General features: G+C 40.2%; 1 long non-coding RNA gene across 2 annotated transcripts in view; it reads right to left on the bottom strand.

The window, feature by feature from the left end:
* Positions 1-758: 758 nt before the first annotated feature.
* The window catches only part of LOC125483203, an 11,927-nt gene continuing 2,541 nt past the window's right edge, over positions 759-10,144 (bottom strand). The window contains exons 3-4 of one of the 2 annotated variants that reach the window (XR_007262165.1): positions 5,546-5,605; positions 759-996 (exon numbers count right to left, since the gene is read on the bottom strand). This is a non-coding gene — a long non-coding RNA (uncharacterized LOC125483203). Of the gene's footprint in view, positions 997-5,545; positions 5,606-7,117; positions 7,597-10,144 lie in introns of those variants that run through there. The other variant, XR_007262164.1, reaches the window with a different exon arrangement.

Raw genomic sequence — 10,144 nt, forward strand, 5'->3', positions numbered from 1 at the left:
GCATGTGCAAAAGGTACTGAGGGTAGCAAGGACAGAGAAGGTACTCTGGCCCAGGGTTTCAATATCCATCACCAAAGTTGGCTTGGTAGCACCACTACTAATCAAGCTGGGTGAGTCTTGAAGGGCATACATATACATTCCAGACTGGGCCTGCAACAGGTTACAACAGAACCAAAACATTGGAAATATCCTGCTGGACTTCACTTTCACCAATCTGTCTGTGACAGATGCATCTGCCCTTGACAGTTTTTGTAGAAGCAACCACCACATAATGCCTATGCAGACACAGTCCTGTGTTCACACTGAAGATATCACCCATCACATTCTGAAGGAATGCAAGATTCAGAACAGATTCAGCACGTAAAACAAGACATCCCAAGAAGCTCCGCTTGTGTCAGCTGCAACAGAATTGTATTCACCATAACCTGTAAACTCATAGCCTAGCATATCCCTCACTCTACCATGATCATCAAACTGCTATGAGTGTACATACACCAAAAGGGCTTCAGCGATGGATGAGTTGGGCCGAAGGGCCTGTTTCTGTGTTACGTGACTCTATGACTCTATTAAAGAAGACAGCTCATAATGTCACTGGCGATTAGGAATGGATAATACAGGGCTCATCTGGTTAGCAATGCTGCCATGCATGAAAGAATTTTTAAAAACAGAAGGAGACACAAACTGAAATAGTCTAATATAAACTAAGAAAAAGTGTACTGCAGACTAACAGGACAGAATTCTATACGCAGCCTAGCACAGACATTAAGTACGTTAAATGATCAGTGTTGGATGTCACCTTCAGTCAGAAAAAGGTTAACTATCTGGATAACAACTTGATTTACAGCCAAAGGAAAAAACTACTTTTATCCACTAGAGGCCAATATTTTATAACCTGGTATAGCAGTAAAATCTCATAATGTCTACGCATTAAGTACAGAGAACATTTGGTGAAATAACTTTCTGACAGCTGGCTCCGGTGTTCAATTGGCTCTTGATCTACAAAAAAAAAGTGATAAGGATAAAGAACATAACTTAAAAAGTAAATATTTTTAGCTGATGCATTATTTCCCCATTCTGCAATAAGTCATAGTCAAATGTTCCAATTATTTTTTAATCAAAACACCAATGTCCAGTTATGCTACACTATCTCATGATTTTGCTTTGCATAAATTTTATGAATGTAATATAATAATTTTGGAGGTTTTTTTCTATTCTTTCATGGGAGAAGTGGGTATCACTAGCAAGAGGACTATTTGTTGGCCATTCCAAATTTCCCTTGATGTTGTTTGCTCAGCCATATCAGAGGACAACCGCATTGCTGTAGATCTGAAGTCACGTGTCAACCAAACTAGGTAGGCCTGGCAGATTTCCTTCCCAGAAGACACTAGTGAGCCAGACAGGTTTTCATAACAATCAATGATAGTTGTCATTGTCACAATTACTGAGGATTTTGACCATTCATCTGCTATAATTGCAGTGAGAGAGCCCTTAGAACTCCAGAAAAACAGGACAATCATTTTACATTTCAAGTGTTTCTCCATGTAGGTACAGTGAAAAAGCAAAAGGTTTTGGAGAAATTCATTCATATTATGTCAGTACGGAACATGACTGTTGGTGTGAATCCAACAGAAAGTTTAAAAATTAGTAATTCAAGTTTTTGAATCAGCTCTTAATCTATTATAATAGAAGAACATATGATTCCATCAGCTATTTTTAAGGCCATGAATAAACCTGGATACCGTATATTGAATATACATCTATGGAGCTCTGATGTCTCAACTCCACATTTTTTTCAATTCTGCATTGCTTGATATAACTAGGAAACTGAGTTGTATTTGGGGAAAAGGAAAGTTGTTGTCTCTCAGAGCTTAGCTGATATGATTTCAGAAAGACATTTCCTCAAGGTTTTCCTAAATTTCATTCTATTTTCTTTGCCTTTTCTGAGGATTTGCCTAATTCATGACAAGGATTTTGGTGTGTTATCAAACTGATAGTATGAATGATGATGGCCTTAATGGCCTCCTTTTCGCCTTCTTTTTGTATATTCATAACTCAACAGTTGTATTCACTCTACTGATAATGCACTGAGAAAGTGCTAGATACTTCATTTCAAAGAAATATGGTATTACAAACCTATGCCATGAATTTAGATTTTTACAATCAAAAGCAAATTAGATTAAATATCGACCGGAAGAAGAAATTTCCATGTCAGACCCTAATGCTCATTTGCTATGACTTCAATGTTCATCTATGCAATTTTCCTGAGGTTTCTATGGCTCCTCTGCCGAAGTTTGAAGTTGTAGCAATTATTAAGCCACCTCCAGTCCAACTACAATGGCGCAGGGCTGCACTGACCCAAAACGGTCAGGCAATCGTTCTAGAAGGGAGGAAAAAATAAATAACGGAAGCCTAGCTGGTTCCTTCATATGCTGGCAGGTGACCATCTCCTGGCACTTATCAGACTTTGCCCTCAGTGGAAGACGGATCCACCACCGGTAAGATTCTCTCAGCATTATTAACCCCTAAGAAATAATTGTTAATATTTAGTTACCTGCCATGGCCAGGTAGATGACCAATTTCAAAATTTCTGTTCTTCAACCTCCAAAGCAACCTGCCTATGGTTGATAAGAAAACGCTGCAAAACATGGATCATTCTCGCTATCCAACACCATTTTTTGTCATATACAGCATCCAAATGCATGATTTGGGGATCCAAACTATCCCCAAATAGTTAAGAGTTAACATTTCAGGTCCGGTGACCCTTTTTTTCTTGATATCTGTGATCCTGGGAGGATTCAAAACATGAGGGATGAAAACTCTGTTTTCTCCTTCACAGATTTGTCTTCAGAATTCATTATAGAACTATTTTAATGCCAATCAGTTCTATCAGTTAGGTCCAATATAGTTTCTGCTCAGGAGCCAGTCAGACTACAGTCTCACCAAATACTTTCCAATGATTAGGCAGCCTGAATGATGTCTCATAGCCATGCATGATTCACACTATCAGTTACAGAACTCCTGCTAAAGTCTGTTTTATTCTTAAGGAAAAGAAATGTCAGGAAGAAAGCATGTGTCTGCTGAGCACTTCCATTCTGAACAGTAAATATCTCAGATCCAGGGATCATATTTTACTGACTTGGGGCCAATTCAACAATCCCCTGTTTAGCTCCTGGACCGAATGAAAATTTCTGTTGAGATAAAATTGGTTTTATGACTCATTTGGTCCATGTCAGTGCACTATACTGAACAACCTGACTATATGGTGAACTCATAATGTTTTGATACCTCTTGGCAAACTACCTGTGTTTCTGGCCTCTTCTTTCAGGTCAAGTATGCTCTGCATTTACAGCGTTGTTTTTAATAAGAGCAGTAATACTACTTGCAATGCCAGTTGCCATTGCAACATCCATAATTGTAACATATCAGCATCAACATATATAGTCACTTGCCTCAGAAAGGATACTATCAATATTACAATATTAGTTGCAAGTAACAACAATCTCTGCAGACACAAAGGAATTTGTAATCTGCATATTTAATGAGATGTGTTAAACAATCAGAGCAGCACTGCAAGGTTGTTACTTTTTGTTGCTTCCTTGCATCATTCCATTACAAGCAATATACATCCTGGACCTTTTACCCTGTAATAAAGGATTTTTTAAAAAAGATTTTATCTCTTTTAGAGTATAAATTTGATACAATTTCTTTTGCTGAAGTTTCCAGTTTGATTTTGCTTTTGCATTCACAAGTTCAAAATTTGTTTCCCTAGTTCCACGTTTCGTGGATATTTGGTAGAACTTCGCTTATACGTGTTTGTAGAAATGCCTAGACAATTCACAATGTGTTGCCATTTGTAATTATTTAAAAGATTTAGAAAAATGATAAATATTAATTTACATTATTCTCTTCACTAAACCAGAGGAATTATCAAAAAGGGATAGAACTCTATTACTTCAGGTGCACCACAAAAGGGTTGGGTGATATTTTCTAGTTTACTAGCAACAGATCAATAGTTGATTGGATTACAGGGGTTGGTTAGCTCAGTTGGCAACACAGAGTAACACCAATATTGGGGATTCAATTCCTGCACTGGCTGCAGTTATCATGACACTCTCCTATTCAGTTTCTCCCCTCACCTGAGGTGTGATGACCCTCAAGTTAAACCACTACCAGTCATTTCTCTCTAATGAGACAGCAGCCCTATGATCCTGTAGGAGTATACTGATTTTACCATTATCGAGTTGATCTGATATGGCTGCAAGCACAACTTTAGTTCTGAAGGAAACAAGAGGAGCATTCCTCATTGTGCATCTCATTTTGTCTTCACAGATGGATGCTCTAAAGCAAACGCCCTGAAGATTTTGTAATGAAGAACCTGGTACGAGACATCCATAGACTGAGGCTTTGCAGACTCAAGGAGCATGCTAAATGAACATAGAAAATATGAATTTTTCATAATATTCCCTACCACAGAGAACTAAAAAGGGCCTGAAATGTTCTTCTCGGTAAGGCTTCAATATACTCTTTTCTGAAGCAGGCCAACTTCAGATGGGATTATCCTCTTGAGAGAAGGGCTGTAGTTGACTTGGATGAGGCATGGGCTGAGTGTGGGTGTGAGGGTAAGAAATATTTTATGTTTTAATTCTTGCTTTTAAACTTCTACACTGTGCTGATATCCTGAGGCAGGCTTCTGCTCAGTTCACCTCAGGTACTGGCAGCCTTTTACACTCTTCACACATCACTTGGCCTGACTCAGTACATACTCAGTATGTGCTTCTAACAATACACACACACTTGCAGGGCAGGCAAAATTGAGAACTAGATTTGGTTCTGTCAGTAATGGAAGCCCTAACTCATACTTTCTGGGCCTTTATACTTTCAGCTAGAGTCAAAACTTTACAGTTTAATTATTAGGTCTCCTTGTATTTTAAAGCAGGTAGAACAGGAAAAGGTTCAGAGGATGTAGCGCCAGATCACTATTCGTTCAAAATTCTACCGAAACTTTGCTCTGGATTTTTACTGCACTCCATATGGCTGTTAGACTGATGGATGAATAAGCCCCAGTTGATCAGGTCAAGTGCACAGATAGGATAAGTCCTGCTTGGCGAATTCAACTTTTAAAAATTACCTCTCTTATTGCCAACTTCCAGTCTGGCAATGTAACAGAAGATTGTTCTGGAACCGAAGTTCATAGAATCGTAAAAATTACAGTACAGAAGGAGGCCTTTCAACCCATTGTGTTTGTATCAGCAAGTTGGGCCAAGCAACGTGCAAAGAGTTGCTGGTTCCTGAGGTGAACTGAGCAAAAGCCTGCCTGAGGCAGGGTACTAGCATGAGTGGTACAAGTTTCAAAGCAAATACTGAAACATAAAACATCCCTCCCTTTTACACTCACCCCATTGAAGCCATCCATAGCCCCCATTATCCCTCTGCCAATCTATGCTCATCCATCCATCACATGGCCCTTTATAGCCTCAATGCCAATTTATGGCAACTCACACCCCCTATCTTCCGCCGTTTGCCCTTCTTCTTCAAGCCAACTCACCTAGTATCCACCATGTGCAAACCTCAGAAGGAAGGCTGATAATGTCTGCTGATGTCACTACTGGGAAAAAATATTCAATGTTAACAAAAAAAGTTCAATATATCTAAATTCTTTCAACTAATCCTTATGAAAACAGACATTTTACTTAAATTCTTAATCCCTTATGTAAACAACTATTTCCATTCAATAAGAAGCTGGAGCTGTCCATCAAAATGTTCATTTGCTAGACACTTCATTGTGAAAATGATATTATGGTAAATCAGTCATGCAGCAGAAATCCAACAATAGTGGTTTGAATTAGCACTCTGAAATACCCAGCACTAATGTTTTTAGTTTCACACATTTTTTTGGATAACTCCTTGGTGGCTTTGACAGTCTCAAAGAGTTAATGTGTTTTTAGCACATGCGTGTCTTTTCACAACATCAAAGGGTGCATTACCTCCAAGAAAGGATGAATTACCTCTCCAAAAGGGAGCCATGCCAACATCAAAGTTGAGCATGGACGAGATCCAAAGAAGTGCCTTAGCTCTCCAAAAAGGAGAAATACAAAACATTTGCGCAACCTTCATTCTTACAGCTCCTTCACTCCACACTTCCCATGTTCCCCCCCCCACCCATGTGAACCTATGCAACCTAATGCTCTCTATCCATATCCCATAGCTCCTCACATCTCCTATGCCTCTCTACTCATCCTTTAGCACCTCCTACTCCTATTCCTACTTAGTACCTACTTCCACGCATCAGCCTTTCTCTCTTATTTATTCACTTCTGGGACAAGGGCATTGCTGATAAGAAAATTAAAAAATTATCTTACAAAGCTGTGAGATCCAGAGGGATCGGAGCGTCCTTGTGCATGAATTATAAAAGTTAATTTGGAGATGTAACAAGTAATTAGGGAAGCTAGTGGAATGTTATCATTTATTGGAAGAGGATTTGATCACAAAAGTAGTAAGGTTATACTTTAGTTATATAGGGCACTAGTGTGACCGCATTGGAGTATTGTATACAGATTGGTGCCTTATTTAAAAAGGATGAAAATGCTTTGGAAGAAAGTCAGGGAAGGTTTTATGAGACTACTGCTTGGAATCGGTGGGTTGTCTCATGAGGAAAGGTTTGACAGGCTAGGCTTGTGTCTGTTAAAGTTTGGACGAGTGAAAGATGATTTGATTAAACATAATAACATCCTGATGAGTCTTGGTAGGGTCGCTGTGAAAAACATATTTTCTCTTGTAAGAGAATATAGAATTTGTAGTCACCATTTAAAATAAAGGGTGCCCATTTAAGGTAGGGATGAGCTTTTTTTCCCCTCACAGACAGTTAGGAGTCTTTGGAACTGTCTTCCTCAAAAGGCAGTGGATACGGAATTTCTGAATTTTTTTGAAGCACAGATTGATAAGTTCTTGATAAACAAGGGGTGAAAGGTTAATTGGAGTAGGCAGGAATGCGGAGTAATCCAATCAGTCATGATTTATCGAATGGTGCAACAGGCTCAAGTGGCATGTAACTTGTGTATGTATACAATATACAATAACATTCAGAATTAACATAGGTTATCAGACTAATTAGGGTCAAACATCCTCTTGGGTTTCTCCAAACTCCCACGTCCTAGCTGTACTGAACTTTAGTTGTCTGCAGTTGAGTTCCCCAACTTACTAAAATAACGGTCTCTGGAACTGTTCAATTATCCTGTAATTGTTTGAGTGACACATTACGATACTTCCAGAGCATTCCACTTTTATTACTGGGCAGAATCAAATGCAATGACCAATGGAACTTCCTGATATCCTGTGCCTGAATATTTACAATCTCCACAGGTATCAGATTTCACAGCACATGGGATACAGAATGTTGAGATTATCACACTATAAATCTGTGTCTCCTTGGGTAATGTGATGATGAAGTGATGATGTTGAATTCATAATGTTCAGCAGCCTTCTTAAATTCTCTGGAAATCAACTAGGTTCCATAGTCAGAGAATTTTTTTTCAGGTATCCTTTGCTCAATGAATTGAACCAAGTTGAGATGACTGTTTTAACAATCAAATTTTTCACCTTTAAAAATAAAAAGAATCTTTGAATTACACTCTAGAATTATGAGAATACCAGTCTTAATTGTGTTTGAATAAATTGGCTCCTATGGTAATCAATGGTCTGGGAGAATTTCAGCAGCTACCATCTCCTCGTTCTGCTGTGAATTTCTATACTTCAGGTGTATATTGCAGACAGTCATCGCTGCATCTCTTGCATTGCCCGCACTTCTGCCCTTAAAGTCCCTCCCCCCAACAAAAATAGAAACAGAATCCCCGCTGTGCTCACATATCACCCCACCAACCCCCACATGCAGCATATCATTCTCCGCCACTTCTGCCACCTGCAGTCCAACCCCGCAACCATAGAGACATTTCCTTTCCCACTCTTATCTGCCTTTCGTAGGGATCGCTCACTCCGCGAGTCCCTTGTCTGCTCCACACTTCCCACTAACCCCACCACACCCAGCACCTTTCCCTGCAACTGCTACACCTGTCCCTACACCTCCATTCAAGGCCCAAAGCAAACCTTTCATATCTGACAGGGGTTCACCTGTGCATCTGCCAACTTGGTCCACTGTATCTGTTGCTCCCGATGTGGCCTCCTCCACATCAGTGAGACCAGGCGTACACTCAGAGACCATTTCATAGGGCATTTGCGCTCTGTACACAACAAACAACAATACCTTCTGGTCGCCAACCATTTTAACTACCCCTTCCACTCCCTGGGTGACATGTCCATCCTGGGCCTCCTCCAGTGCCACAATGACACCACCCACAAACTGCATGAGGAGCACCTCACATTCCACCTCGGGAGCCAACAGCCTGATGGCCTAAACATGAAATTCACCAGTTTTAAAATCTCCCCACCTCCAGCCTCATCCCATATCCAACCCTCCCTCTCATCCCCACCTCCTTGACCTGATACAACCTGTCCATCTTCTTTCCCATTTATCTGCCCCATCTATCCCACTGACCAACCCCCACTAATCCACACCTGCATTCACCTATCACCATCCCACCTACCTTGCCCAGCCCCACCCCTCTCTCTGTTTATTTCCCAGTTCCCTTCCCTCTCCCCATTTCTGAAGGGTCCCAACGCGAAACATCAACTTTCCTGCTCCTCTGATGCTGCCTGGTCTGCTGTCTTCCTCCAGCTCCGCATGGTGTTGTCTCATTCATTCAATGTCTTCATAGGTGCCCACTCAGTACACAACTGATCTGGCTCCAAGCTTACACTTCTCCTTTCACATGTGATCATCACATATCTTTTATAGAAGCTCTTTCTGAATCATTTTAGGTGGATTTGGCTGGCAGAATGTCAATTTCTAATGAGACATCAACACTGATCGACCAATGCAGCAGTATTACTGCCTGTGTTTGTTTCATCTAAACAGCTATCCCTGAATCACTTGCTGAGAGATCTTCCAGAACATTTCATCTTCGTTGATCACTAAATTGACTCAGTTTCATTGTTACTATGTTCATTAGGTGATAGATTTTTATACTTAGATCTTTTATTTCATGCTTCTCCTGTGGTGGCAACAGAGATAGGACATCTGCTAATCACTATTTCTCTTCCTGACTTGTATTTCAGAGTGAAGTGATAACTCTCAAGCCTCAAGAATAACCTCTGGAGTCCTGCAGGAACTCTGATTATTTTTCTCGTAGAAGTGTTCCAGTGGACAATGATTATTCTTCACCAAGACGTTTCTTCCATAGAGGTATGTATGAGATTTCTCACATGTGTATGTGACAACCAAAAGCTGTGGGCTGGGTTTAACATGCCTTTCAGTGAGGGGGCACAAAACCTGCAGCTTTCATTTATAGAGACAAAAAAGTCCTACTTTACTTCACTTCCTTGAGAATAGATTGAAGAGGCGAGACTGTTCTCTTTAGATCTGACAGAGGTTTTCAAAATCAGAAGCAGGCTAAGTAGAGTGGACAGGGAGAAAGTGTTCCCACTCATAAAAGAAACAAGAATGAGAGGGCACAGATTTAAAATGATTTGCAAAAGTAGCTGTACTGCCTTGAAGCCTGGTGGAAACATGTTCAATTGAGACACTTAAAAAGGCACTGCACAATTGTGTCTAAAAATAATGTGCAAGAATATGAGGAAAAAGCAGATGTAAATGGTGCTCATTTTAAGAGCTGGTGCAGACATGAAGGGCCCAACAGCCTTCTTCTGCACTGTAGTACTTATCTGCTTTAGAGATTCCTAGGCTGAAGTGACTGGTGGGACATCTGGTGTAATTCAGAAAGAAACAGTCATCTGTGTTTTTTCCAGTTGCAATAGACTCCATTGTTCATTATTCGCAGGGATTTTTATTCTACCTGAGCCTGTGATGAATGCTTGGCTGTTTCAAAAGGTTATGAACCACTATTTCAGCTGTATACACATGATGACCAGTTGTAAGAAAATATTATCAGAGATAGTAGGAACTGCAGATGCTGGAGAATCTGAGATAACAAGGTGTAGAGCTGGATGAACACAGCAGGCCAAGCAGCATCATAGAAGCAGGAAAGCTGACGTTTCGGGCCTAGACCCTTCTTCAGAAATTTCGGTCTAGGCC

This window comes from Rhincodon typus, chromosome 5, assembly GCF_021869965.1.
Source record: "Rhincodon typus isolate 14 chromosome 5, sRhiTyp1.1, whole genome shotgun sequence".
Classification (NCBI taxonomy): Eukaryota; Metazoa; Chordata; class Chondrichthyes; order Orectolobiformes; family Rhincodontidae; genus Rhincodon; species Rhincodon typus.